Below are 7,927 nucleotides of genomic sequence, written 5' to 3'. Positions count from 1 at the left end.
CTCTCAAAGGAAAGAAGTTCTCCCTCATGTTCAGGTGGAACTTCTTGTGTTTTAAGTTATGGCCACTGCTCCTTGTCCTGCCACCAAAAAGTCTGCACCGCCTTCCTGGGACTCATCTTGAAGATCTTCGTATGCATTAGTGAGATCCCCTCTCGGTCTCCTCTAGGCTTAACAGGACCAACTCCCACACCTCTCCTGATAAGAGATGCTCCAGACCTCTCATCTCATCTCGGTGGTCTCTGCCGGACCCCTGCAGTGGCTCCCTGTCTCTGTGCTGGGGAGCCCAGAGCCGGACACAGCACCCCAGCCGTGCCTCACTAGGGCCGGGCAGAGGGGCAGGATCCCCTCCCTGACCCGCTGCCAGCGCCCTCCCAACAGCCGCAGGCTGCCCCCGGGCCGGGCTGTGCCGCGCACCCGCCTCGTCCCCGCTCCGGAACCGCTCCAGGGCGAGCTGCACCGCCATTTCCACCACCTCGTCCACGCCGACCTCCCTGAGGGCCTCGGCCCGGGCGCGCCCCGCGGCGCCGGCAGCCCAGTCCCCCGCAGCCCCGCCGGGCTGCCGCCGCAGAACCCGCCTGTGTCGCGACATGGCCCCGACACGGCCCCACACGGCCCCACACGGATCGGGGGCCGCAGCTGCTCGGCCCGAGGGGCGGCGCTGGCGGCGGGCGGGGCCTGCGTGGAGTCACCCACAGCCCCGTCGGGCCGAAGGGAAGGAAATTGGCTCTTTTCCCGACGGTAGGGCCAAGCCTGCCTAGTACCGAGGTATGTGTATGGCTCTGGCCAAAACGTGGCACTGGTGCCCTGTCCGGTCATAAATTACGTGCTTTAATTCATGGTATTAAACGTAGCTGTGGCGAGGGTCATCTCGGCCCTCAGCCTCCTCACTCTGTAAAGTGTTACTTGCCCTTGGTTTTGGATCGTCTTTTCCTGCTGTCCTTTGACTCCACGCTGAGGACACGAGGTAGAAACTAAACCCAATCCTCTTGGGCTTGACGCAGGGCTCGGGATTGAAGGCTGCTGCTTTGGAAACATCATCGGTCAGAAGGAGAGTACTTGGAAGAAGAACAAACTACTCCTCCGTTTGAACAAACATCCTCAGTTGTGAACTGAAGTGAGCAATTAAATAAATAGAAGATAAACACTCACTGTCTGATGCAGCTGACTGAAAAACAGCTCTTAAGCCACCTCTACCAAAGCTTTTACAAGACTAACTTCAGCATAATTCTGCACTGAGAGATCACACTGGAGCGGAACAATTGATCTGTTCTAAGGTTATTTTTAAATTTTTTTTCAGTTTTCAGTTCAGCTATCTGACTGTGTATCTTCAATCAAAGTACATAATGCTAGGTCCTCATAGCTGTTTTTGTGACATTCAGTACTGCCACCGCAAAGCACATCACAGTTATTATGGAAAATTAAACACTTCAGCTGAATAAGATGAGCATTCCTCTTATCATCCTTGGTATCAACAGTAAAAAATGAGAGTTCATAACTAATTTGAAAGAGTCACATCAGAAATCTTTAATTATGAACCCAGATCTCTTAACAGTTTTTGCCTCTTAACAGCATCATCTTGCCTTTCTATAGACAAAAAGCCCCATGATTCTGAAAAATGATTCCTCAGGTTCAATTCTGCTCTCAGTTTGCAATCCTGTAAATACAGCAGGGCACAGAGATAACTAACTGTTGGGTTAAGTCTCATCTACATGGCTGAGACTGGCGTCAAGCCTGAGTGCATCCTGCATAACAAATTCCTTAATACATGCCCTTCTTCTTTCACTGCTTTTTTGACTGTCCAATGCTATTAGAAGGGTGAAAAAAGAGGAGAGTGTGGTCAGGCATGCACTGCCTGCTGCAGCCCTGCTAAATACTGAGTTGCAGTCTGCACTCAGAATATGAATAAGCAAAGCATTGTGCTTACCCAGGCTCTTAGACATGGAGGTTTTATTCTTTATACGTATTCTCTTAATAAAAATCACTAGCTGTGGTTTTTCATATTAAAAATAACAATCTGTAAGGATTTAAAAATTCCGTTTTCATGATTGGCCTCAGAAATACCTTCTGGCTAATGTTGACTCAAAACAAATAACCCCTGGAATAAGAATGATTTCCTCGTATTAACGTATGTCCAAATACCCATGTATTTTTTATAAGAGGAATTAAGAAGCAGCACAGTTTTATGCAAAAATACATCTGCATGTTTAAATACAATTAGGTATTCTTATTTTACCCTCCCTAGAGGCACTTCTGCTGACTTCTTTTCAGTTTGCAGAACATTTTCTCTCTTGTAAACACTCTTATGTTCCACAAAAGATGCCAGTTCTACCAGAAAAAGAACTGCAAAGGAAGTTAGTGAAACAGTATTATCAATTCTGTACTGTGTTAGATTTTGTCAGGTTTGGCTGCAAAATAATTAGTCTTTCTGGTTTTTGTTTGTTTGGGATTTTTTAAAGATTTTAAGTGCTGTAAGACTTCTTAGCTGTTGAAATATGATGCAAGGATCACTGGTGAGCCAATTCTTCAAGACCAAGTTAATGAAAGAGCACAAGATTTAGTTCTCTTTTCAGTTCCTTGATTATTTGAAAAAAAAAAAAAAGGAATTCCAGTATGTAGGGGTTTAAGCATTATAGTAAATTTGTAAGCAGACAGCTGTTGGCTGCTGTGATCATTAATGTTGCCATGAAGTAAGTTATGTATTTATACACATTTAGGGAAGTAAGACTGATGTCAAATTCTATTGAGAGATATTTGTTTAATAAATTAACTGCAGTGAAAATGGGCATTTCTTGCTCTACTGCACACTCCTGGATACACTGATCCATTGATAGTTCCCCAGACCTTTGGCTGCTGATGCGGGTGATTGCCTCTGCCCCATTTCTGGAACCTCTCCTATCATCTACTGACACATCATTCCTTACTTCTCTGTCTTTTCCACTTCCCTTACTTCAGTTCTTATTGATTTTTGAGACATCAAGGAAAAAGCCTTTTGATCAGTTCTGTCCTTGTAAAACAACCTCTCTCAGGTGCTCACTTGCCACAGTGCAGAACTTGGTCTTTGTCTCTACAAATCCATTTCCCACATCACTGCTGAACTGAACTGAGCCGCAACCCTTCAGTGCCCTCAAGGCATCCAGAGAGTTCAGCAACGACTCCAGGACGAAGGCTGGGAAGAGCGTGATTCCCAACAGGGTCAGATATGCCCCAGGTCTTCCCACAGCTTTCTCCACTACTCCTCACTCCTAAATTGAGAAACTCTAGTTTCCAGGGTGAGCAAATGACAGAGGACAGGAGGGAGAGTTGAATGATCCTGTGCTAGCAGATCTTTCTGTGTCTACAACATGTTATCAAGGCAGCATGAAAACTGCAGGGATCCCATGTCTTGTGAGCTTAGGAGTAGACTGAAGGCAGAAGGATTTCATCCCCGTCATTCATGTGCTTGTGTCTTTGCTGAAACGGGAACTGATGTGCTCCCTAGGGAGATTAATTTATCCAGAATGCAATTTCCTACTAGAATACTGTTTCACTGAAATATTTTGATGAAAATAAAACCTATGTTGCAGAAATTTTCTGGAGCACAGAACAGATTTACCTATCGCAGTCATCAGTAGCTTGCAGCAAAAGGTTTTGAGGTTACTTCCTAGTCACAGTCTACAAAAAGACCATTTATCTTGACATGTGCCCCCACTTTTTTTGACCAAAGTGGTATTTTGTTAACAGAAATACAGCTTCAAATAACATACTTTGGCAAAAAAATAGTGGGACTATTCAATATCTTTGTTTACATGTATATACAAGAAATGAGGAAATGAACTTCTAACTTTCTGTATCCAAAATGTGGATCCTTATCTAAGATCCAGGAATAGGAACCTGTCTGCATAGGAGAGCAGTTTAGGATATTTTTGGAAAAAGGGGCAAATTGTTCTCATTTCTATTAATCATCATCATCACAAAAAAGTACACTTTTCAGAACAGTTTTACAAGGTGGTTGAGCATTTATAAAGGTGAAAAATTATTAAGAAGCTTCTCAAAAGAGGCATTAATATTCTATCTAAAAACTAATATTCTCTCTAATGTATTTTTATTCCTCGATTAAAAAAAAATATTTTGAATATACTGTTGTAAGAGTTTTCAAACAGCTCTACTTGCTAAGAATTCCACAGCAAAGGCTGCACAAGACTTATATTTCTAGATGGAGCTTTAAATCATAGATCTGTGATGAGAAGTGGATCTAAACAAACTAATGTGAAGAGGGTAATACACTGACTTCAGACACAAGATTTTGATGAGAATTTAACCTAGCAATTTCCTAGCTAAACCATTACTCTGTTGGCAGCAGATGCAGTTTGCTGTACACAGTGATGTTCTATATAACATTAATTTGAACTCACATTATATGTCTGTTACTTAAAATCTTAAAAATCTTTTTACAATGAAGGTCAGTAAACAAAGATGGTCTTTATCTGAAGCCAACTGAAACACGGTATAATCTCTCCTTTGACACCATCAGGCATTGCTTTTGATCATAGTGTACATAAAGATCTTCAGTCTGAATACCTAAGCAGTGGCAGCAATTAGAATACCTAACTCTCCCATCTATCTTACAGCAACATCAAAAAATATGTGGTTTGTAAGTTGCATTATAGAAAATAAATTATATTTTTAATTTCATTTCCCTAAAAAAAAAAAGAAAAGAAAAAAAAAAGAAAAAGTAGGTTTACATAGGAAATTACTTCTATTTAGCCCTTATATTACCTGGGCATGCTTTATATAGGCTAGGCACAGATTCAGATCTGAGCATACCTGCATCTTAGTAGCTTGGTATACGTGTGCAGAGTCACGTTATGTGAGTGCCTGGTGGCCAAGCCAGCTCCACCCTGGTCCCGTGTCCCAGCCTGCCCTTTGTTGTCCCAGGGAAGTGTCTGATACCCTGGGCTGATCTGGCTGCCATGGCTGGGTGGTCCTGGCTGCCAGGCCCTGCTCTGACTTCCCAGGCAGCCCCTGCAACTTCTGGCTCCCCAGCCCCTCGAGATTGTCATTGTAATACTGATACAGCAAACCATGGATTGGGATCTGACCTGAGCTGCAGAGATTCAGGTGATGAGAAATTATAAGTTAAATTGTATTATAAATTCCCTACCGTGCTAGTTACAGATTGTACTATGTTGACTCTGCTTGTAGAAATCCTGTGCCATTTAATAATAAATTCTCTTCTGTATCAATCATAACATCCTGTTAAGAAAACAAAGTTTGAATTGTACCTATGGTTTAGTGCTATCCTCACTCTGCCAATATCCCCAAGAGAACCCATCTGTGCTGGGTGACAGTGTCACTCGGATAACCCTGACATGTCTATTAACCAGAACCTCATGGAGCAACAGGGAACTTTTTAGCAAGTGTGTGAAAAGGGCTGGATGTAGTATTTAGGAAATTGAAAGAGATGGTATTCTGGACAGTTGGGCTCTGGATGCTGAGAAAGTTCTGCATTGCACACCCTGGCTACCTTGCTCAAAGGAATGTTACTAAATTAAAACTTCTGCTTGCAAATTAACTTACTGTTTTGTTAGTGGGTTTTGAAAGAGGTTAATTGAAAATGCTAGGGCTGAATGTTATCTAGAAGGAAGTTCTTCCATTTTTTTGGTCAGTTGATTTTGGTCATTTGGCATCTTTTTATGCAGTGACTTCAGCTGTTTTCTACTGCAAAACCACTTCTAGGTAAATTTGGAGAGGTTTACAGTGCTTTTCTTTTTCTATTGTTCAACATCTGATTTGAGGTAGACTTGACTTTCAGAGATCACAAGAACTTAGGTGTCCTGTTGATTTGGTGAAAACTCTGAAAAGTCCGGCATCTCTGGAAATCAGGTGTCTCCTGCTCATCTTTCAGAGATGTCTGATTTTGGGTATATCAATGTTGGAGATTAAGTGCAGCTAGTAGTGCTACAGCATTGTTATTAACGTTGGCATTGACTGTCTTGTATATGCTTATTTGAATTTAGAAATCAGGGCATTATGGAAAAATTTATATTGTTCATTATAAATTATATTGAAAAACGAAAGATTTATTTAACTTGCATAAGAAGAGAAATACCCAACGGATTGACAGTTAAAGCCCCCAGTCTTAAACAGAAAATATACAAACTTTTTTAAAATTTCTTTTGAGAAATATCAAATCTATTTTGCTACTCACAGCAGTACAGAACTCTCACTCCTTGCCCTCCTTCCTTGTTCTCTTCACAACTTTCTAGGCACCACATACCCCTCACACCAGGGATGCTTCAAGTGGAATTGTACTTTCTGCTGCACAGCATAGTTTGTCTTTTAAATGTGGGGGTTTTGCCATCTGCAATTCACATTCTTTGCTTTGTTATCAGGGAAAGTCAGAAACCACTGCACCAGGTTTTCTTGGGACTGGTACAAATGCAAAAAAAGTTAACTACAGCTGATGCCCAGAAGGAAAAGATAGCAGGAAAAATTCAATTCAACCAAACCAAAAATTGTTCACAATGAGCAGGGAGAAGATAAGGAATGGGTGAATTTCTGATCCAGAAAGAAAGCTAGTGTGTGAAGCATGCATCTAAGATGAGAACAAAAGATAAAGTGTTATCTAGATTAGACTAGAAGTGGGAGATTAATTTAAAAATTGTGAGAACTGGCCAACTGTGAGGCTTAGTTTAAAAATTGTGAGAACTGGCCAACTGTGAGGCTTAGCAGACAGCATCTGAAAGGATAGGTGCAATATTTTCTGCTTTAAATGCCTTGGAAGAGTATGGAAGTGTGTTGGCTCCATACTACAGTGCCCTGGTCATCCAGCAAGAACTAATGTGAGCGATGTAATTTGGAAATCTGCAGAGACTGAGACCATATGAGACCAGTGAGTGTATGCATGCTTAACTTGCAAGCAGTTTCAGTTAATAAAATGCCAGAGGAACTCTTTACCTTGTAATGACTTACGTAATCAAGGTACAATAAATATTAACAATTAGAACTGTTGCCATCAGTTAATGTACTTTAAAGGCACTGTGCAACAAGTGTGATAACTTTGCTGGATTTATATATTCATTAATCCCTGACAGCAACAAGGAAGATCAAGATGTTTTGTGGCATGAACTGGATATCTTCAAAGACTTCATTAATAGGAAAGGAGTAATACCTGATGCTATGAGGGAAACTCATATGTCCTTAATAACAAGGTCTTTTTTTTTCAAACACAGAAATAGGTTAGGAAAAAACTTAGTTCACCCAAATTAATCATGTGACATGATGGAGTAAGAAACATAATGTGTTATGTAAACTGAAATGCTGTTGTAGACTGTTTCAGAATAGCTGTTTCCAGTTAGAGATAACACAGATTGGTGCTGGTGCTGTATCACTTCTTTTCACAGGGGACATGAGGCCATAATGAGCCAAGCAAGATCCTGCACAGCATGGCAGCAAAGACATTTCCTCACCGTGGCCTTGGCACTCCAGGGCAGCCCAAAAAGGGCCGAGGAGTCCTGTGTGTAACCAGGAGGGATGGCTGACATCACTGTGGGTCCCAGCATTCCCCAGTCCCTTGCTGGCCATTCAGTGCACACTGGGGATGCTGGGCATGGGTGGAACATGGGGATGGGGTGCACACAATTAAAGGGGGGCCCCAAAGTGGAAGGAGTGGAAGCCAAAATCGTTGGGTGGAGACCCCCAAAACGGAGGTGCGATATCCCAAAATGGAGGGAGGAACCCACAAAATTGGAGCAACACCCCAAAAAAACCACATGAAGCTGTTCTCTCCCTCCATTGTTTACCATCAAGAACTATCTACCAACTCTGATTTCAGCAAATAGTTTCAAGTGTTTTAGCTGAAAGTCATTCTGAGCAAACTTTGTAGAAGTGATCACAGAATCACAGAGCGTTCTGTGTTGGAAGGGATCCACCGAGTCCAATTCTGAAG

This window comes from Vidua macroura, chromosome Z, assembly GCF_024509145.1.
Source record: "Vidua macroura isolate BioBank_ID:100142 chromosome Z, ASM2450914v1, whole genome shotgun sequence".
Lineage (NCBI taxonomy): Eukaryota > Metazoa > Chordata > Aves > Passeriformes > Viduidae > Vidua > Vidua macroura.
Note: the sequence above shows the minus strand (reverse complement) of the source record.